Below are 22,419 nucleotides of genomic sequence, written 5' to 3'. Positions count from 1 at the left end.
AGTTTGCCCACCTCTGATCTAGTGGCGTAGTTGGTGTTAGTAGTTTATATGCCAACTCATCTTTCAGCTGCCACAAAGAAGGTGAATGACTTGAGAAACAGGGAATATGGGCAGGGCTTCCCTTTAGCTTGATGCTTCCTGGTGTTTATGTTCATCATTTAGAGCTGGTGGTTGGAGAGGTAATTTAGAGCAGTTTGAAGATCGCTCTAGCTTACACCAGAAGGTTGGCCTGACACTCAGCTGACCCAGAATCAGGAAAGCGCAAAGAGCACTTAAAGCCATCTCTGCCACCCTGCCTTCTGTGGTGCTTTCTCTATTCCTCTGTCATAGCTGAGGATCTCTAGCATGGCATTACTGTGCATCCATACTGGGCACCGTGGTATTACTGGCATTTAAATACTTAATGTAACTATTTACTTAAGTTTTAGCACAACACTTTCTCCAGATTGTGCATCAGCAATCCGATCTCTAAAGGAAAATCAAAGGCAGATTGAGGGGGAAAAGAACATTACTCATCTCTCATCTTTCATAGTATTTTTTAAAAGTATCCCTGAACTAAACTTTGAACCAAAGTTACATATAAAAGCTCAAATTCATAGAAACAAAAGTAAAAACAAATAGTTCATATGTACCATTTTTCTTGATCAAAATTTCATATAAATCCAGGTCACAAAATTCCTTTACATTCTATCTCCCCTAAACTCTTGTGAAATCCTGGCCCCATTGGAGTGAATGGCAAAAATCCTGGTGACTTCAATGGGGACCAGGATATCACCCTTATTGTATCAGGATCTTAAAGATATGAATTGAGTATGTGTCTGTCAGCTGTATTTAACACAACAGACCTAAGAACTGTTACTTTCAATCAAATCCGTGATTTATAAATTAAAAGTTCTTTAAGTAGGACTTGACCTAATCAGAGTCATTATAGTCTTTTGAGTCAAGAATCTGTATAATAACTTGAAAACTCGTGAATTATGGCATTGCCTTACATTCTGTAATGTTGCAAAGGAAATTTTTCCTGCTGATCAGGTGGCTGGTCTGCCAACTAAAATCAGTGACTTTTTTCGGGGATAGTAACTTACCATATCAATAACAGGGTTCAAAAAAGAACTAGATAAGTTCATGGAGGCTAGGTCCATCACTGGCTATTAGCCAGGATGGGCAGGGATGTTGTCCATAGCCTCTGTTTGCCAGAAGCTGGGAATGGGTGTCAGGAGATGGATTACATGAGGATTACCTGTTCTGTTCATTTCCTCTGGGGCCCCTGGCACTGGCCACTGTTGGAAGTCAGGATACTGGGCTAGATGGACCTTTGGTCTGACCCAGTATGGCTGTTCTTATATTCTTATGTTGAGAATTAGTGTTTCATTACTTTTACAATTAACAATACATTGACTGAGTGTGGTGTAAAAATTTTTTTGTTAAAAATAGCAGTGGCAAGAACTAAGGCAAGTGTGTTCATCTCAATATTTAGCCTTAATGCTGAACTTCTTTTTTGCTTAAAGGTTTAATCCATACTTCAGATTTTAACTTAATTTTCTGTATTTATTAAATAATTATTTACTTTTCAGTACATTACTAACACTTGGTGCCAAAGGAAATGAGGCTATGTAAAGAAAACCACTGTAGGTTCCTAGTCTTAGTTTAATGTCACTTGCATAAATTCTACTAATTCAAAATCATGGCTAATATCATTTGGAGTGATATAAGGTCTTAACATCTACTAAAGGTGGGATTTTCACACACCTTAGACAGTTAGGAACCCATAGACTTTCCCAGTGAAATTCAGTCAGAGTTGGATACCCAATTCCATAAGCCATTTTGAAAATCCTACTCTGAGTGTTTTTATCCTGTTGCAGTAGAATCTACTGGATGCAAGGGGGGCAGGGGAGTACTCTGAAATGTCCAGGGATCTCTAGTATGCAATGGTCAGGGTAGCTGGAGAGAGAACATAGCCCCTTTATTGACTTTGAGTGTTCAGATCAGTCTGAATCTGCTCAGGCTCCTGGAAACATTTAGTTCATAGTAAGCATACTTATTGCAGGCATTAGCACTGCTACCCCATTCAAAGAGCACATCATCTCATTTGCATAATCACTCTTTTATTAGGAGCATCACCTATCCTTACATTACCTCATTTTATTCCTCGAAGGCACCACTTTTGAAATAACACTCAACAGTATAAGAGTTTACTGCATTCTGGAATATTTTTAACAGTCATTGAATTAATCATTTAGAGCTTTTCTGCCTTGTATAGGTTTGGCTGCTAACATAACACACTCCAGGATGATTATGTTGTGGCTTCAGCCAGGTGCTACATGGATTTGGCAACTTTGGCAGCACTATTGTCTGTAATGATTCTGCACTTGGTGTCTTGACGATGCCACTGTATGCAATGAATTTGCTGGCACCAATACAGAATGTCTCATACCCTGATCTGTTCCTTGAAGAATCAAGTTTTCATCTTTTTCTTCTGTATCACTAGATAAGTGATCTGTCTCAAGCAGTGCCCTGTAATTCTCTTTTTCCAAAATATACAGTTGTGATTCTGCTCTGGGGATAGCTACGGGTGCTGCCTTTCGGTTGTTCTCAGGTGGACTGATGACCAATTTGCCTATCAGTGGTTCTGTATGTTAGTCACAACTAATTGTTTGTTTTGTTTATCTTTTTTCTAATTGTATTTAAAAGTCTGATATTTACTTGGGGTTGTGTAACTGAGATCTTTTGGGAAGTAAAGTCCTTGTTTATGTGTCTATTAATATCTGTGCTGATCTAGATTCTAGATTCTTTACTGTCATGCTGAGCTTCATTTAAGAGATTTTTTCTCATTTTCTAAATCATTCTCTTGGCCATCCTATTACTCTCTGGGTATTTTGGCAAAGATGTTGAAGGGGCTAAAGGTCATTTGGAAATCAACTTATAGCTTACTGCACTATAAATTCCTTTTCCAATTATTTCTCTGCTTCTTCATGGACCGAAAGATTTGGCATATACAAATATAAGAATATCTTATCCAACATACATGTAAATTATAAGGACTGTGACCTTTGAAGTCAATGGAAAGATGTCCATTGACTTCAATGGACTTTGGACCAGGCCCTCATAATATGAACCTGTTTTAGCAAATGTCTTGCAATATCTAGAAGTACAGTACCACAATATAATCCTCATTCTTGTAGGTAGAGGCTCCCTTTATTTCTTACCAAATCCAGAGACAAACTAGTTATACATGTTTGAAGATGAAGATGACTGCTATCGTGCACAGTTCTTTTCTCAGTGCTTTTAGAAAAAGCAGTCTTTTCATCTTTGAGACTTCCCTCTACCTTTCCTAAATGACCTGTTTGGACCTAATTCTGCCCCTTTTTAACTCACTTTTGTACCGCTATTAATTTTAGTTTATGCAAAATTGGATCCTTGTGTGTTTCAATTTCAAATTCTTCTAACTTTGAAGTAGTAATATTCTCACTGTAGGAATGTTCATCGGTATTACTTTCAGTTAGTCTGCAACCAAATGTGGCTCTCTGATTTATATTCAGTTAAGACATCATATCTTTGCAACTTCAACATCATACCTTGAATTTTAAGTGGTGCTAACAACAATGGTGTTTTGAACAATTTTTCAAGTAACTTCTGATCAGTTTCTAAATTTGGAATCTTTTCTCTTCCATGTATTTTTTAGTGAATCTTAAGAAGCTCAGACACAGTTTCTAGCATCTCCTTTTCAGTCTGAGTGTACCTTCTTTCTGCCTCCTTTACTGATATTAAACCACAGAGAACCTGACACAATTTCCACTCCATGGGGAGGAATTAGTAGTAATATTGAAGGATGTAGGAGGGGCATGGCCTCGTAATCCTAAAGATCGGAAATAACAGGAAGGAAAACCATTTGCCTTGTTTCTCCCACTGAGGTTTACCTGTGATATAACAGTGTCAGAATATTTCTGATAAAATGAGCAGCAATGAAATAGCGAACGCTGTGGTGATATAGACCAAAATTATCAATTGTATCTCCAGAGAGATAAATGAGGGCAGTTCACACCTGCCTGAGAGCTACTGATAGCCTTAGATAGCCTAGTCATAGTGACCTATATATTCATCCCCTTCAAAGTTTAATTATGGCAACGCACAATGCTAGAAAATAAAAATGAAAAAGCCATGAGGAATAAGTAATACAAATAATTAAGTACACATCACTCCCATAATACTCTCAGTATGCTGACTCTCTGGCCAATGCCAGATCTATGTTAAGGTTCTAATCATAACCCTCAAAATTTTCCAAAGCTGTGGGCCGTGGCTATCACAGTGACCATCTACATCCTTCAGGTATTCTGAAGCTGACAAGCCCAGAGTGGCTCTCACAGGGACAAAGAGCAGAAATTGTTCTGTTGGAGGCCCTCAGCTTTGGAATTCACAGGAAATCAGAAGGAACCTAGATATTGCCACCTTGACAGCAACATGCACTTTGGAAAAGCCTTCCCACAATAACAACATCAGAAGAGTGTCTGGCAGCACTGCCCTTGGAAATGAGTAACTACTAATTCCACTAGCAGTGTGAGGGAGAGGTGCAGAAGGTAGCCCTGTAGCTTGGACTGTATTTTAGATAATTTTGTTATTACTCAGCAACCCTGGGGATGGCTGCACTATGAACAGCAAGATCCTTTTTCTGGTTGTGGACCTGGTAAGACAGCATTAAATCATTTCATGTTCCTAAGACTTTCACAACCATCAAGACCAATTCATTTGTTGTTTTTATGAAACATTTAAAACCTGGAAGCCTCTAGGTGTTACCCAGGTCAGAATCTCCCTGTGCTAGCCATTGTGTAAATATGCAGTAAATGACAGCCTCTGCCCCATAGATTGTATAGTAATTATTGATAGACAATAGAAATGTCCTTGTATTTTTAAATGAAAGCTTAGCTTAGCTTAACTTCTATAGAAACTGCTGGACTCTCAGAGAAGTGCTGGTACAGAGTAGTAGCTCACATTGAGCCCTGACAAAAGAGATAGAGGTTCCACAGGGAAATAACTCAGGCTCCACCCTAGGCATTCCATGTCATCTGTAAGGAGAGTCATCCCTGCTGTATAACTCCCCAGCCTCCCCATACACCCAGCAGCATGACGCCATAAGGAGCTGTGCTGCCATTGACTATCTCCCCTGTGGCTGGACATTTAGCCTTTCATCAAAGGTATGTAAAAACCATGTCTGCCATGCAGAAATCTACTGGTGTGAAAGGGGAAGACGCTCCTCAGCTCCTTGTTCTGAGTTGGCCCCGATCACCCAAAGTGCTGGTACAGAGGGGCTTCAGTAGGCTGCCAGGATGAACATAAGAATGGACATACTGGATCAGACCAAAGGTCCCTCTAGCCCAGTATCCTGTCTTCCAACAGTGGCCAATGCCAGGTGCCCCAGAAGAATGAACAGAACAGGTAATCCTCAAGTGATCCATCTCCTGTCGCCCACTAGCGATAGAGCATGCTATGGAGCCATCATTCCCTAGAGCATTTCCATCCTATTTTACTCTAATGTGTTCCCCCTCTGCTGTAGAAGGCAACAGAGGATGCTTTGTTTTTAAAGAATCCCAGAAAAAGGCCATGTAGGTTTTCTTTGGCATTAAACATTTTATTTTGAGCTATCGTGTCTTTATACGCATGCTTAGAAAGGTGAAATAAAAGACTTCAGTTGTACTGTTTACACGGGAGGGGGTGAGGGGTGTTTGTTTTTAGTATAATGGTAACTTCCATTCTTTTATGTTAAAATATGAAAGGTAAATAGCAAATTGTGGTATCTAATTCCATCTCCATGATTAGAATTTTCACTACTGCACTCATAAAAGACATACTTTGTAACATTTTAAAAAAAAAAAGGCCAAATGGTAAACCCCTAGAGAGACATTCACAACCTAAAGAGAGTCTGGTGCTGGTGTTTGATAGTGACAGATAGTAATGGAAATACAGTACTTACCGCTCTGAGCTCAGAGACAATTATGTGTGCAACTCACATTGAGACCATTGCAGAATATAGTTTCCTCCAGCCCCACCCAGAAGTGTGGCCGCCTTTGTAATTTTAATTGGTCTGTGTTTGTGGAGTGGGGCTTCTATTTACTTATGGCTTGGGGCTTGTGTTTACCAAGCCTGGTGGAGGCCAAGTGACATATCACTGAAGCTTAGTTCCTGCAAGCTCTCCTGCTATATCTTGAGGCACTTTTCTTTTCATTATCTGTGCCTGTCTAATTCGTGAGCTTCTGTGAAGCAAGCACAGGAGGGTACAAGGCCTACAGGGAGGAATTACACCTAATTACTCAAATAATTGCTAGGCTGTTGCCTTCTTAGTCACTGAAAATAATTTCCAGGTCCCTGGCTTTTATAGATAGTCTTCTAGAGGCAGGAGGACACAGCCCCCTTTTTAACTCAGCCCATTCACTCACAAAATCAGAACACTCGAGCCTGCAAAATTAATAAGCACCACTTCCATTACATATATTTTAGGTTGTTGTTGCCGTGGCGATAAAGTCAGGGACATTGAATCTCCTCTGTTGAGCCATTGTTATCATCCCTGGCCATCTGCTGCAGAGGAGTGATATTCCATCTCATTTGCATGATGACTGATATATGGGAGGTTTGGAAGGACATATGCCACAGCAATCATGTGATGAAAATTAAAGTGAAAGTTTTGGGCCCAGAGCCGAAAAAAATCTGTGTATGCGCATGAGGCTGTTGATGTGCAAATGTGAATCATATTGAGAAGGTTTGAATAGGGAGGTGTGACGTAAAGAGGGGACACAAACGCAGGTGCTTATCTCTAGGCAGTCAAAGGCTCTGGATGTCATATCATGGGAACTACCTTTCAAAGACACAGCTTTAGAGCACAGTTCAGCACACAAGGGAGGAGAAACATATAAGTTTTGAAAACAAAAGTAAGTTTAACAACTTTTTCATACTATTCTGAACACATTGATGTTTAAGCAAGTTGTACTATTAGCAACTTTCTGTCTCTTTATGGCTTGTGTTGTTTTTCAAAAAGCAGAAAACCAAAATCTGTATATCAGTATTGAAAGCTAGAGATTTATATCAAGAAGTTTTTTATTGTGTCATGTTTAATGTTCTGTGCAAACTTTTTTGTGTGTACTCAAATGACACTAATGTTGTTTTTTCACAATGCATGCTTGATCATTATCTTAAATGCTATTTAGAACCTCAATTAAAAAATAGCCACTTGTAACTGTTTTGAGAAAGCTTTTTGAATAAAATGTCATGGTGTAATTGCATTTATACTGCCTCAGTAAAGCTTTTGTTCATATACATTTTAGAATTGTGTAAATTTGCAGCTCTGGTTATTTGATATGATGAAATGATCACAAGGATACTTTTTTCTTTTGAAAAGTTAGTGAACTTAAATACTGCCATTGCAAAAAAAAAAAAATCCGAGAGGAACTAGCATGATTCAATAGATGAGGATTTCATAACAGTTACCTATGAAAAGCAAAAGATGTTCCTTATGCTATTTTTGAAAGGTTCAAACCGGGCATAATGTTTACAAAATTAAAATAGCTGGTGGCTGCATTTAATGCCATTATTCTAACTGAAAAAGAATCTCCCTAAAGCATGACATTTGGGTCCTTTGAAATCTTGAGGCTTCAGATGGTAAATTGAATGCTTCTGATGAGAAAAGCTAATACTGTATATTTTATTATTAATGTCTGTGTCAGGGAAATCTTTAGAAAGTTAAATGTCAGTAATATCAGGCAAAGTTGAAGAATGAAATGGATCTTCTGGGACAACATTTTGCAGGCTGATTTGTGTGAAATAGCATTTGATGCTAGAGACAGTCTTCATAACACTTTGAACAGCAGTAGCTCTGTCTGTCTCTGACTTTCTTTTGTCTTAAACAAAGCACTTAGTTCAGATGTTCGTCTTCCTACATATGTAAATAATAAGACTATCCTCTGCAGCTTTTTCATCTAATGGTTAATGAGAGCTCAAAACTGAGGCTTTAATTTGACACTATAGAGAGGGTAAACTTCTGCAGCTATTTATGTTTTAAAGTGCAAAAGAACATTTGAATATTTTATTAGTACTGGTGTTAGGGAAATGAGTTATGTTAATTGTCAAGATGTGTAATCTTTGGTTTGGCTTCATTTGTTTGTTTGTTTGTATGGGGGGGTTGCGGTTTTTTTGTAATTATTGGAGAAAATTGCAGCATTTAGGATGAAACCTTTGATTCTGACAATCATAATATCTTTCTGCTAACAAATAATTTAGGTTCAGAGTGAAGAATTTCTAAATGTAGACTGTGCCTCATAACTTCCTAGTTTACAGCATGTTATATTTACTTGTAAATATTGTCCATGTATTATAGTACTTTCATGCCTGCAGGCTAAGATTACCAGTCTTCCTTTTTTCCCTCCTCCTTCTAAATATTCAATTACTCAAAGGTAATTATTATTATGTGGCCTTCTTGGCTTACTGCATTATTAGATTAATATAGATTTCTTGTGCCAAATTAGCGGAAATCACTGTTGTACACAACAGAGAATCACTTTTTGTTTTAGTTTTATTTACTTTGTTGAATAGACAGGGGGACTCTGAGATCATGAGTTTTTAATCTTTGAAACTTTGCTATAATGCATCTTTGAAAGCAGATTTTTTTTATCTTCTCTAACATTTCTTAATAAATGAAATCTTTTGCAAAATTCTAATTTAGGTTTTTATAAGTCTACAAATAGAGACCTTCCCCTATGTAATAGCATTTTGAATCCCCTGGTCTTTGAATTATTGGTGCAGAGATCTGTACCACATATAAGAAAAATAAAAAGAAAGAAAAGCAACATCATATGGAGCTGTCCATGGTACCTTAATCTATTACTGATATTTAAAGTTACTTTTACCAAAATGCAGCACTTACTGTAGAGTTCTGAGATGCCACAACTATTTGCTACAGTTATTTCAAAAACAAACAACTCTTTTGATGAAAAAGTTAAAATTAATATATAAAAGTATATATCAAAAACTTATTTTAGGGACTTCGGTCGTATTGTCTAATAAATGGAAGACAGTACAAACACTTTTACAGATCAGTAACCTTAAGAAATTATTGATTTATTGTGGTTTTAAATATCTGAACTTGCTAAAGTTAGAATAGTTCTTAAACTTTTTAATCATACAAATCTTTAATTCTGAATTAATCTCTGACTACAATATAAATGGTTCCTATGGTAAGGTGCAATGTTAAAAACAAACAAACAAACAAACAACCCTTGATTACTCTTGAAATGAATTCTTGTCCTTATATGACCTGCAGTATGTGGTTACAAAGCTATAGAAATCCAAACGATCATATTTGTTTGATATGAAATGAAAAAAAATAGTTAAATTGAAAGTTTAACATCATGAAATTCAAAATCCCAAGCGGTATATAAACATTAAAAGAAACTTTGGACTGCTAATCCTAGGAAATGAGTTTTATGGATTGAATTCAACAAGGCTTCAGAAATGGTTCCATCTGCTGCCTAGCAGCTGGTGAAAGGATAAATTTAATTCATTAATTCATTTGGAAAAAAGGATCCAAGTAGTAAAGACTTCATTGCTCATAATACTCATAGGTGGAAATCAAAACTGAAATTTAGTTCAGTTGATCATCTTTTGATAATGAGCAATATTTTCTACACTGTTTTTGTAATGATCTTGACCATGCAGTTGACACTCTGCTGGTTTTATTCTATGAAACAATATTTATATTAAAAGCTCCAGTATGGTAATTAAAACATAGTTCTCTTTCTTGGTAAAGTATTCTATGGTTTCAAAGATAAAGTAGGTTTAATATAGGTTTAAGAGCCTGGAATAATTCAATGAAAAAATACCAGTATGTTTTATGTTTATTTGTAATTCCTCTCCCAGTGGGAATAATACAAATCAAGTTATCTTTATTATTCAATGTTATCATTAGATAAACAGCATCAAAATTCAGAGATCAGAAGTCACCCCAAAGCAAGCACAAGAGGACATTTCTTCCCCCTTCTCTTCTTTTTCAGTTAAAACTGTGGTCTTTGTTTCCCTTCCTCTATCTCCTTTTCCTCTCACTATCTTTACCCAATAAATATTTAAAAGTTAAACAGAAGTAATGATGGGGGAAGAATCCTTTCTGTTAATAACTGTGGCACGAGAAGGAGAGGTGTCCAGGGCCCAAAAGACAGAATTAAATTAATGCTGAAAAAACATTTTCAAATTTAAGTCCAAATGTTAAATATAAAATAGTCTAAACCATTATAATCTCCAAGACACAATTAATTTGTAAACAAGCTTGATCTTTTCTAATTTAAATCCAAGCTGGGATTGCAAAGTTATCTAACCTCTTATACTCTCAAGTATAAGAACTGGTCTTCGACAAGGTGCCTCCTCACCTTTCACCAGGCACACAGTAAGTGTTCTCCTCATTACTTGCTGCTTGATGCATAACTGGGATAAACTTTACATGTGAAACCCAGTTAAAATATATTCCAGTGCCTGTTTGCTTGGGATGATGATTTCATGAATGATGTTCGGCTTTTCCTATTTCCTCTGTAGCCCATAGCTCACTGTGATGGGTTTGTTGGATTTACTATAAAGGTTCTGTTCACACCCTGTGGGTTGGGGTGAGAATTAGGATTTATGCATTTACTTCTACTGTTGCATTGTTTATACAGCTTTGGTTTAGTTTTGATTCCCCCCCCCTTTTTTTTTGTGCCTTTGAGGCTCTTCCACAGTGTCAGCTGCTGACTGATAGTAGGAGAACGGCCTCGTGGTGTGAATGAAAGGGACCTAGCGGTTGGTAAACAGAGATAAGGAATAAATAGAGCACAGGCAAAAGGAGATAGTTCTGTGGGAGCCCAGATTGCCGCCAGTCTGTTCAAGTGAGATGCAGTGCCTGTCCTTTTCCCAGATTAAATTAGTGTGCAAAATCTCCAGTGACCTCCTCCCCTTCTCCCCATACTCTTTAGCCAAGCTGAACAGCCTCTGCTGTAAAGTATTCATTTTATCCAGGGACAAGTTGGACAATAGAACTCTCCCTGATACTTATGGACAGCTGTCGTCATTCAGAGAGCTTTTCAGCATTTCATTTTTCATAGGAGTTAAAAGGGGTTTTACCTTGTAACTGAAGAGAGGGCAGACATGCAAGGATGCCAGCTCTGAGGTTGCCTGCAATAAATAAATAAATAACCCCCGCACACCAGCTACAGGATGTATATTTTGTGGCTGCTGCCGCTATTTAGAGAGCTTTAACTGTGATAACATGATTACACTGAAGCATGAACTGCATGGAGAAATTAACAAGCATAGACAGTAGTACAGTACTCCCAAAGTTTTCTAAATTAAATTCAACCTTAGTGAATGTCCCCTTCCTTTCTTTCCCCTGGTTTTTGCTTAAATCTGCTGCCACTTTACTACCTGCAAGTAACTCCCAGGAAATAGTAAACCCGCATGAGATATCTCTGTGGTCCCATTTATTTTTTAGTGATTTACTGCAAATATATTCAGCATTTGACTGATTAAATAGACCTTCGGCAACCTTGAGGGTCACTGTGCAGAGTATGTACATAGAAAATGCATCAGCCCATTGTACCCTGGCAGCTAATGAGATTGGTCGTTAAGTAAATGACACAAAGCCTACAAAAAAAGCTTAGCAGCTCACTAGAGTATCACAGAGTGTCCCTGCACACCACACAACGACACAAACAGTGGACTAACCTAGCCCACCCCTGCTTTATTCTACATCACTGCTTCCCTGATGTCAGCGTGAGAGGCAGAACAAAGGCTAAAAGGCACACGGTAAGTCAGTCTGACAATTATGCCCTAGGGAGAAAGTAGAGCAAATCTTTGCCTAACCATGGGGTTGAAAGTCCGTTTCTAAACAAGTAGGTCACAGTGAAGGGATTTTTTTTCTTTTTGTATCACTTCAGGAAGTGGAGAAAAATGTCTCTGAAATCAGTGATGGTTTTACTCGCTCTGTCTTTGTCATCTTACAAAAGTTTTTGAATTCCAAAAGTAACATGGAACAGAATGTTCAGTGAACTTGATGTTGTGGGTTAGGATGTGATGGGAGAAATGATTCTGTGACAGAATTGCCACACTATAAGCACTACCCCAAATGGACATTCAGATCTGATCAACTTTATAGACACAAACTTTCTTTTTCCCTCTCTGTAAAAATCTGTGTAATAGAAATGCGTAGCTATGAATGCATACATATTCCAATCTACTGGCAAAAGATTTACAGTCCTCAATAAATGGTACAGTATTTAGAACCATGTATACTGGCAGAAAGCTGTTAAATATTTAATTTTTTCAGAGAGAGTCCTCAGAATTTAAATGCTGCTGTTTGTCTCGTACTTGTTTTTTACTTAAGCTGAAAGTAAAGAAAGAGTTAAAGATCTGTTGCTAAATACTCATTTTGTTGGTACATACAGCAGAAAATCTAGATGATAACCTGTATAGTAACATTTGCTAGTATGTATGTCCCTTGATGAAATCTGCACTATCAATGTTTAGGCTTAATAGTCCAGGACTCTATATTCCTGGAAAATGGCAACAGGAAGTTGCCAGAAAATCTTGTGTGCATTGTTAAAATGATTTCTGTCTACTTTAGACTTTGTATGTTCTGGGCATATATAAGGGCAAGATAGCATAATATTATTACAAGATGCTTGTGTGAATTAAGTAACCTTTTATTCTAAAATACTCAAATATGTAGAAAAATGCCTTTTACTAACATTTCCCCCTTTACAAGCAGTTAACATAATGTAATTAGGAGTCATCCAGTACTACAGTGGATTTTATTTTTAATTCTGAGAATCATTAAATTTGGGGAAACAGTTGTCAATGGATGCTATAAAGACATGTCGGAGTAATCTGTTCATTTAGTTAAAACTCTTTCTACTCCACAGACATGAGCTCACTAAGACATAACACTTACCCAGAGATATTCTCTGGGAGAATAGCAATATTATCATAGCTAACATAAACTAAGACAAAAATATGACATTACCATTTATACATATATGTAATCTGCATATACAAAGACCACATACAATTATACAATATTTATAGTATGTTAAGAATCATTGCATGTTAAGTTGTAGTTGATGTCAACTATTCAAATATAGCTTTCACATCTTTATGTGTCTTCTACTTAGAAAATTTGGGGAGATGAGTAAGGAGGGGTGTGAACAAGCTTAAGTCAGTATAATTCTGTTTAATTTTTTTAAACCATATGCTAGTAGGTGTTTGTATCTCAGCAACATGTGTTCCATATGTTATCCCAGAAAACATGGAAAATGCAGTAGTCAGACAAGAAGCTTGCTTTCTAAGCTAAGTGTTATAACGTGTAGCTAGCTAGTAATTGTTATGTCAGCAGAGAATTGGTAAGCGAAAGGCTTCTAATGCAGTTCTACTTTGAACTTTGCTAATTGATATTAAGCGTATAACTCATTGTGCCTGATGATGTTTGAGTTCTTCAAGTTCAGGTGCAGCACTACCAGCTTTAAAAAAGAACATAGCCCTATCATGCGATCATCAGGCTATTTTTATACCTGTGTCAACAAGGGTAAAAGGTATTGAGTACTGTCGCCTCCACAGATTTCTGAGCAGGCCTTTATGGAAATTATCCTTACAAAATACAAGCATGTGGCCTAGTGAGTTCACAAAAGCAATGCATACAGTGTAGCTATATTACTATAAAGATAATAATAGATTAATAAAATAGTCTAAGCTATACCATTTTAAAATTTTATAAACTTTCCATGGTTCCATTTCTTTTTCCCTAAGTTTTCAGGTGTTTTTCTATATCTAGAGTGGTAGATAAACAAAAGTTGATTCTTATACACCAGTTAAAGTTGGCCACCCAGTCCCCATATTCTTATGTAATATATGAGCGTTTTTAAATGCTAATAAGATACCACAAGTTTTTGGCCTATACGTTGTCCTAGATCACCATGTGCAACTCCAATTTACATCACTTGGAGTTTTATGTATGGATTTGAGATGCTGTATAACCTTACATATTTGATTTGACTCTTCTAACTTAAGTCTTTCTGTGACTTTAATTCTTGAAGCTAATAATTCCAAAACACCTCATATTCCTGATTAGCTGAGCCTCTCCAAGGTCAATTACTGAGAATCTTCTCTCAGGCTTAGATCTGTCACATCAACCTGTATTATGACATAAAATGTATCAAATAACATGCATTGTAAACTTTATGTCCTAATAGACCAAGATCTGATTCTGGGCCAAAGTTTGATTGTGGTTACACTGATGTAGGTCAGAAGTAACTGCAACTTTGGATTTATACCTATGTAACTGAGATCAGAATCTCATTCCATGTGCATATAGTTCATGCACTTATAGTTGTAGATTATTGTAAACTTTGTATAGGCACAGACAGTGCTGCTGAATTTTAATAATCTTGAATAATTTAAGACCAAAGATCCTGTTTATTTAATTTTGAGGGTTTTTTCCCCTCTTAACTTTCTTTAGCACCTAAATAAATCATCTTTGAAGCAAAATTGATCTCAATTGCTCTGTTAATAGGTCTCTCATTCTTGCTCATAAAAGTGTATGTGTCTTTCTCAAGTTAACTTTCTGCCAACATTTTAAATTACAAACCTCTATATTACATGGATTGATAATCTTTCTGTAAAACTTGCTCTGTGATCATAACTTGGCTTGCTAATTCTCAAGTGGGTAACTACTTATGAAGGCCCTTTCCCTGCAAGCATTTACACGCATTCTTAACTTTAAACATGCAAGCGGTCCCATTGAAGTCAATGGGGCTGCTTACTGGAATAAAATTAAGCATTTGTGTAAGAGTTTGGAGCATCAGGGCATTATTAATTTGTTTAATAGATATTGAGAACATCTGTTAGGCAATTTTTGGTGTTTATATACCTACATAAGCATTCCCCTCCATCAAGGAGTTTTAATATTGAGCCATTTATTTGTCCTCCTATACATGGAGAAAACAAGTTTTTAAAACTTTTTTTCAAAATGTCAGATATTGTGAAGACCTAAGATTCTACTTTCTTCCTAATTTGCAAGGAGTTTCCACCGGTAACTTTCATTAGTGATAGTAAGAGTCACCTATGTAAAACCGTCATTTATCAAAAAGTAAATGGACCCCCCCATCGGGGCACATGTACGGCAACTGGATTGGCACAACAAAATGGTAATGGCTCCAAAGGCACTGCTATGGACTATCAGGTCAATAATCCTTATGCTAAGAAGGATTTACATGATACAGAGTAATGGCTCTGTCATCCCTCAAGTCAAAAATCCAATTTTTAAAAAGCGTCAAAATACTGTTTTGGACTCTCAGCATCGGAGATACTATGGTATTGAATAAAATAACGTATGTTCTCAAAATACATATTTAGCCAGTTAAAAATCTGTATTTAAAATATTCAAATACATACATCTCAATCAAAATATATTATGTGATTTTAGGACACTAGAATATCCTTGATGTAGACTGTTTTTCTCTCACAGGTAAAAAAAAAATTACACTTTATAATCTTGTGAACTTTTCTCCCTTTGTTATGTCAGAAGTTGAAAGACATTTGCAAACAAGAATGTTGTGTTTAAATAATGTTTTATGATATAATCCAGAAATAGTCAATTTAACTCACTTCCTTGTGCTTGGTTTTTAATTTTAGTGTAGTTTGACTTTCTAGCATTAGTTCAGACTTAAGTGTGAATTCCTATTTTTGTTGTTTTGTCACGATTTTACATACATATTCCAGATCCTGTTACATAAATCAGTTGCAAGATAACTGTGGTAAGTGAAATCTGAGATTATGATATATATTTTAATTTACCCTATTATGCATCATACAACTTCACATGACAAAAAAGGGTTAACAATTTTTCCATAGTGTGGAGAAAATATTATACTGCCCAGCAATGTAACTTAATCAGCCTGGCTAAATTAGAACACAAACTATAGCGATCCATGAAATCCTAAACTGAATGGAGTATCCGAGCGATATAAACTACTGGTATGGGTATTTTGTTTTTCTAACATATTGGATGAATTCAGTACAAAACATTTTCATTGTGTCTCTAAAATTTTACAGTAGTAGGTGTCATTTTGAAATACTGGTCTAAGAGGGAATCATCCTATATATAAATGCCAGAAGTGCCATGAACAAAATGAAGCTGAACACATGAATCTGTCTGAACAACAGCAATACTTGGTCAAAAGGAATAAAATCATAATACTAAAGTGGGCGGTCAAGCTATTTTATGGAGGGCTCTCCCCATTATTTGTGTGAGAGGCAGCAGTGTCTACAAAAAGGGTTAAAGAAAATGCATTCTGTTGCATCTGCTTACTAAATCCCTTACTTTAGTAGAAATTCAAATTTTGTAAAGATTATTCGTTTTATTGATGCATATAATTATAATCACAAGCCATCTGCTGATTTGGCAGGCATGGTTAAAATTCTCTAACTCTCATAACCTTTCAAGTACAGTGCCCTTGGGACTCTATTTCACTTTTATATTTTGGAAAACATGTAGGGACAAACAAGCGAGGTCATCTGCCGAAAGTCAGACCTGTAAAAAATTAAAGACTAGAGATCGTGGAGGTTACTGCTGTTTTTAATAGTAAAGAAAGTATTTTCTGGTTTTGTTTCTGACTTCAGGAGGGATTATATTGGTTTCCATCGTGCACTTTGGGAATTTGAATTTTTTCTAGGGATTAAAGCTCTGTCCTCTCGCTGCTGGGACCTGGCTTCCAGGTCTAAGCTAGAAGAACAAATATTGTTCGGTTTGGATGTCACAAGTGAATTAAACAGATTGACCTTGGCCTTCATTTTTTTTTAAATAAAACTCGTTAAATTTTTGTTTGAATATGTTTTGTAGAGAACTTTTTTGGAACTTGATGATATTTGTGTTTCACAGGGCAGCCTCTGTTGCATATTTAGCATTAAACTTGCCTTTCACCACACAGATGAAAAGCACATTTTAATTTTGAGGGCTGCACACACTAACAGATAAAACAGGTGCCTAAGACACTTTGCCACAGCCGTTCTGAAACACATACCTATATTTATTATTAGCCTCCCTTAGGCAACTGATCAGGCACTGATGTAAACTCTTGTTTTTATTTTGGCAGTAACAAGCATGGCTTTCTTTTTTTCTTGCATGGTTCAGCATGTTTAGCACTCCTGGGCCATGCTCGACATTTGGCTTACTTGCTAGGTGTCATGCCCTCTGGCTCCTTCCAACAGGAAACCTCAACAAGAGAAAAGGGAGTATCTAGGAGACACTTAATCTGTAATTATACTGAAATGAGTGGATTTTGCCAGAATGTCGCAGGACAGCACCGAAGTTATGAAAGAGGTGAGACAGCACATTGACAGGCACGGGTGCATTAGGGAGGGTTGGAAAATCTTGGAGCAGATGGGAGGGCTAAGGGGCTGTTCATTATTATTACAGGAACCTGGATGTCTAAGCCAGGCAAATTGTCCATCCCTTGCACTGCCTTCCTTATTGCTGCATTGCCATATTTCTCACAGGAGCAAAGGATGCAAAACCTCCCTTCTGATTAATTAGTATATCTGAAGGCCTACATACAGCATGCATATTGCATTACTTCTTTTAGAGGTTTGAGTCTCACCCCATACCCTCATTATGGCAAACAGGAGGGAAATGAACATGTTTGAAAATGTCTTCACTGCTGAAACTAGGGAAACAGGCCGAGAGCAGCTCTGGTTTATTTCACAACCAATTAAGTATGACATCTGTTGAAACTCAGGAAATAAGTCTCCCTCCCCCCTGTTCATATACTTACTTAAGCTGTCTTTGAATATGGTGAATCTTAATATCAAGACTTTATTTCTCAAGATCCACCAACTAACTGAATGAGATTGAAAAGGGTTCTTTGAGTGTGATTGCAGAACCTCACTTCTGCAAACACAAATTGTGTGATTGATTGTGGAAATGCTTCTTTGTATACAAAGTTACCAAAGTTGATTGAGCAAATACATGTCTGTGGTACACAACACAGGCATTTTTGGATGCTATAACATTTTATGGGATCTCACTTTTTCTTTTTCTTTTCTGAAACCTTGCATCAACCAGAACACACTGGAGAAAACAAACCAAGTGCTAGTAAGGATGGCAAGAAATGTTTAAAATACAGCAGGATTGTCATTGGTTCCGTCAGTGTTCCCGAATAGACAGCACTCCATAATCACACAATCAATGCACTCAGCTCATCACAAATAGTGAATCTAAACTTGAACAAGCCAACCATGAAGGTAGAATTGCTGTAATTCAGGTTAATAGAGAAGTACTTCTCATACATCAGAAGTGAGCTCACATGAAAAAGCTTACACTCATAAGCAAAACTCTTATTCCCTTTCTAAAATATTGTCCAGTACAAGATTTAAAAATAGGGCATTTTAGTTAATAATAATAGGAGATATATATCTTTCTCCCAGAACTGGAAGGGAGCTTGAAAGGGCATCGAGTCCAGCCTCCTGCCTTTACTAGCAGGACCAAGTACTGATTTTTTCCCCAGATTCCTAAGTGGCCCCTTTGAGGATTGAACTCACAAGCCTGGATTTAGCAGGCCAATGCTCAAACCACTGAGCTATCAAGAGGCACTATCTCATGGAATATTTGCAAATGAATTTACATCTGCCCTGATTAATCTTAAATACTGTGTACTGGTGCTTTGTCATTTAGGTATTCTGTCTCCTTGGGCAGCTCTATTGAGTTAATCTTGTACTACCCTTTCTAATATACAAAGTTAAGAAACCTTTACTGGTCCCCATTTGTATGAAATCATGGTCCTCTTCTTCAAGGCCACACCCACATCTAACTTCATCTTTTCCTTTATACCAGTGACTCCTTCTTCTAGTTAGCCCTTTTTATTCGCTCTCTCCTCTCTTCTCTGAGATGTCTATGCTGCTACTTCATTAGCTCTCGAGAATAATCTCCTTCCCTCACTGATTTTCTATCCCTATTTTAAAATGCTGCTCAAAATCCACCTCCTAAAAACTGTAAGCTGTTGACCCAGTAATATAGCTATTGGTATTGGCGTCTCCTGTGCAGTCCACCTCTAGGAAGACCTTACCTCCCATAACTATTCTAAACACATTACATTTGTCCATATTTCTTGTCCCTACAGATTCTCACCTCTTGTTGCAATTTCATGCAAGTAAGGGCGGCATGGATGATGTATTACAAACGTGAGTCAAAAGTCTCCTTTCTCGCACACATAGTACTATTGAACTTGGGTATGTGCACATCTCTCATCAATATGGGTAGGGATCAGGATACCAAAGCTGAGTATTCCTGGAAGTGTCTGAGAGGAGAATTTTGCCCTTAAGCTTTATTGTATCCTCTGGAGTGTATGGGGGTTAAGCCCTTGTTCTGTGTTTGGAGAGTAGAATTTTTTCCCCAGGATGTTCCTTGCCCTGTAATTAGATAATAAAAGATAAAGAAAACTACCAACTGATTAACTGTTTCAGATTCAGATTGATACATGGTAGAAAAAGCTACATGAAATCAGATGTGTTGCTCAAACTGATAAACTCCAGATCTAACATCAGTGGGCAGGATGTTCTCAAGAAAGGACCCTCAGATCTGGAATTCATTTCTCCTTTTGGTCTGAAAGCCTCACGTTATGGAACTTCAGGGAATGGTACAACTTTAATCTCTTTTCTCCAGCTCTTACCTGGTAGGTGGGGTGGATTGGAGAGTGGGACTGGTATACAATTTTCTTTGGCTGTTTTTTTTTTTATGTGTCTGACATTATAGAAGTCATGTATGTTGTTGCACTCCAAGACTTCAGTCACTGAGAACATTATATGAATTAAAAATATATATTTGTAAGGTTGGAGTGTATTTATCCTCTTAAAATATTTAATGTCTTGAGGATTATATAGTGTTTCTTATATTTAAAATATTTTATGATTTCAATTTTCTTGTGAATATTTGTATTTAAAGTTATAGGGACAGTTTCTCAGAAAGGATATGGGCACTTTGCACCACTCAGGCAAGGCAAAATGACTAGATATTGGCTGTAAAAGTCCAGCTGAGAACCCCTCCAAGGAGGAGAGTGGAGCAGTGCTCTACTACCCCACGCTGACCCTCTGCTGCCATGTAATCCCCATGGGATTGTGTGCAACTGATGTAACTTGGAGCAACTGTTCACCTGCCCTAACTCACATGATGTACATGGCTGGCCCAGATTGGCCCTAAGAATCAGGGAGCCATAACCAGGCCCCTGGTACTCCATTACCCTTTCCTGGCTCTTACTCTTACTCTTGATAGTGGTGTATTTTATGAAGCATCTAGGATTTCTGTGTCTCCTGTAACACATAGATGTGTCTGAAGATTAAGATCAAGACCAACATGTTACTAAAAAGGGTAATTGTGGCTGTGCAAAATCCAGTTTGTACAATTTCAGTGAACACAAACCAACAGATTCACTTCTTCCCTGTCAAAGTAAAATTCCAAGTGAATTACAACTGAATCTTAGCAAAATATACTAGCTTACCGACAAAATCAGCAAGTTTCATGACCATTTTCCTCATGATAGAATTTCCCCTTCATGTTTCCTTTCAGTGGTTGCCATTAAAAAGTTATTTTTTATATAGTGCCCAAAGAATGGTAAACTAGTGGCCAACTATTTTAAAATGATGTTTAAAAGTAACTAGCTTTTATCTACAACACTAAGGGAATTATGGATATAATAATAATAATAATAATAATTATTATTATTATTATTGTTAATAATAATAATAAATGTAAATATTCCCTATAATTATTTATTATAGGGATTAAATACTGTTATGCTGCAGTAACACTAATCTTTTCAAATGATAAATGTAAAGTAAAAATCCAAGTGAATTACAAGTGAATCTTAGCAAAATATTGTAGTTTCTTGACAAAACTAACAAGTTTCATGACCGCCTTCCTCACAATAGACCTTTCCCTCATTTATCTTTTCAGTGGTTGCCATTAAAAATGTGCTCACAGCAGCATATATGTGGTGAGAACTTGTCTGGTTGCCAGAGGAAAAGGGGTATTTACTCCTTTTAAAAGGCCCTTCTCCCTATAGCAGGTAGATGAGGGGATGGGGGAAAGTTTACAGAGTAGGACAAGGGAAAAAGAGAAGAGCATGAAGCAGTCAGGCTAGGTCAGGAGAGAGTCGCTGCCCTTCCTGATGACCAGAACAGTGGAGGATATTTATATTCTGTACATTCATGTAAAAGTCCTCTCTTACTGGGATTGAGCAGGCAGCACCCACGCCTGCCCCCCCACAAAATTTGCAACAGGACCAGGTTTCCTCTTGACCCACTGTGGACATTATGCTAGTTACCCCTTTATGGGGTGGGAAGGAATTTCTCCATCACTGCCAAATTAGCCAATTCAGGGTGGGGATTTTTGCCTTCCCCGCAGCTGATTTGGGACTCGGTGAGGCAGAGCAGGTGGTTTAGACTATAATGTCACAACTTAGTGTATACAACTCATAGCAGACATCCAATGCAGGTTTTCAGTATGGAAAGGATATGGTTATTAGATAAAATGAATTTGAACAGGGTTTGAAGGCAAGCATCTCTTAAGGGAGCTGCAGAAGGGGAGGCGGACAGGAAGGCGCCTATATTTGGAACAGTGGGGAGCTGATCCCTTCACTCCTTTTCCAGCCCCCTTTCACGTCCTGTGAGGGAAAGGCAGCAGGAGAGCTGGTGGGGGATTACGTGGAAATGATTAAGGGAAGGATGATGACCTGCACTGTACAATGTATTGTTGGGTCCTTCCAGATATTTCAGGTGAATAAAGTGGCAGCCTAATTAACCCACATCCATTGCCTCCTGTCCTCCTCCTGACGTGACCAGCCAAGTTGCTTTTCATGTAGTGACCAGAGTATGTTCGACTAATGTCTATTTTCAAATGCAGTTTAAAAGTAAGCAGCATTTGTCTACAACTCAATGGGAGTTATATAAATAATAATACTACAATATTCCCCACATTTACTTATTTAGTATAGGGAATAATACTATAATGCTGCAGTAACTAATCATTTTCAAATGGTAAATGTGAACATTTTAAAGGCAACTATGGGCCAGTGTGTGTCCTTCAAAACTTAACATTTCCCCCCATTTTATGGTGATTTTTGGTATTCCTCATCCTTAGAATGTAGAAATATCATAATTAGACTGGTAATATTTAAAGGGCAAAGAGTAAAAAAAACATTTGAACTCGAACCATGAAGGTGACTTCACGGTTTTTATACCCAAAGCCGTCAGGGGAAGTATCTGGCATGCTTCCTACCTTTTGCATTTCCAAGGTGGGAGCCAGCAAGAGGGCACAGCTTCAGCCTGAGAACAAACTGTCTTCCAGCACCCTGGTCCATTGACAATATGAGAAGAAAC

General features: G+C 37.4%; 1 protein-coding gene across 7 annotated transcripts in view; it reads left to right on the top strand.

The window, feature by feature from the left end:
* Positions 1-22,419, top strand: part of ST18 (ST18 C2H2C-type zinc finger transcription factor) — a 230,187-nt gene that overhangs the window by 102,445 nt on the left and 105,323 nt on the right. The window contains exon 1 of one of the 7 annotated variants that reach the window (XM_050941934.1): positions 6,857-6,917. The exons of 5 other annotated variants lie outside the window; for them this stretch is intronic. The gene's annotated coding sequence lies outside the window, so the exon portion shown is untranslated. Of the gene's footprint in view, positions 1-6,856; positions 6,918-11,712; positions 11,806-22,419 lie in introns of those variants that run through there. One more of the 7 variants, XM_050941936.1, reaches the window with a different exon arrangement.

Source organism: Gopherus flavomarginatus, chromosome 2 (assembly GCF_025201925.1).
Source record: "Gopherus flavomarginatus isolate rGopFla2 chromosome 2, rGopFla2.mat.asm, whole genome shotgun sequence".
Lineage (NCBI taxonomy): Eukaryota > Metazoa > Chordata > Testudines > Testudinidae > Gopherus > Gopherus flavomarginatus.
The sequence above is the reverse complement of the archived record's forward strand: the minus strand, read 5'-3'. Positions and strand labels throughout refer to the sequence as shown.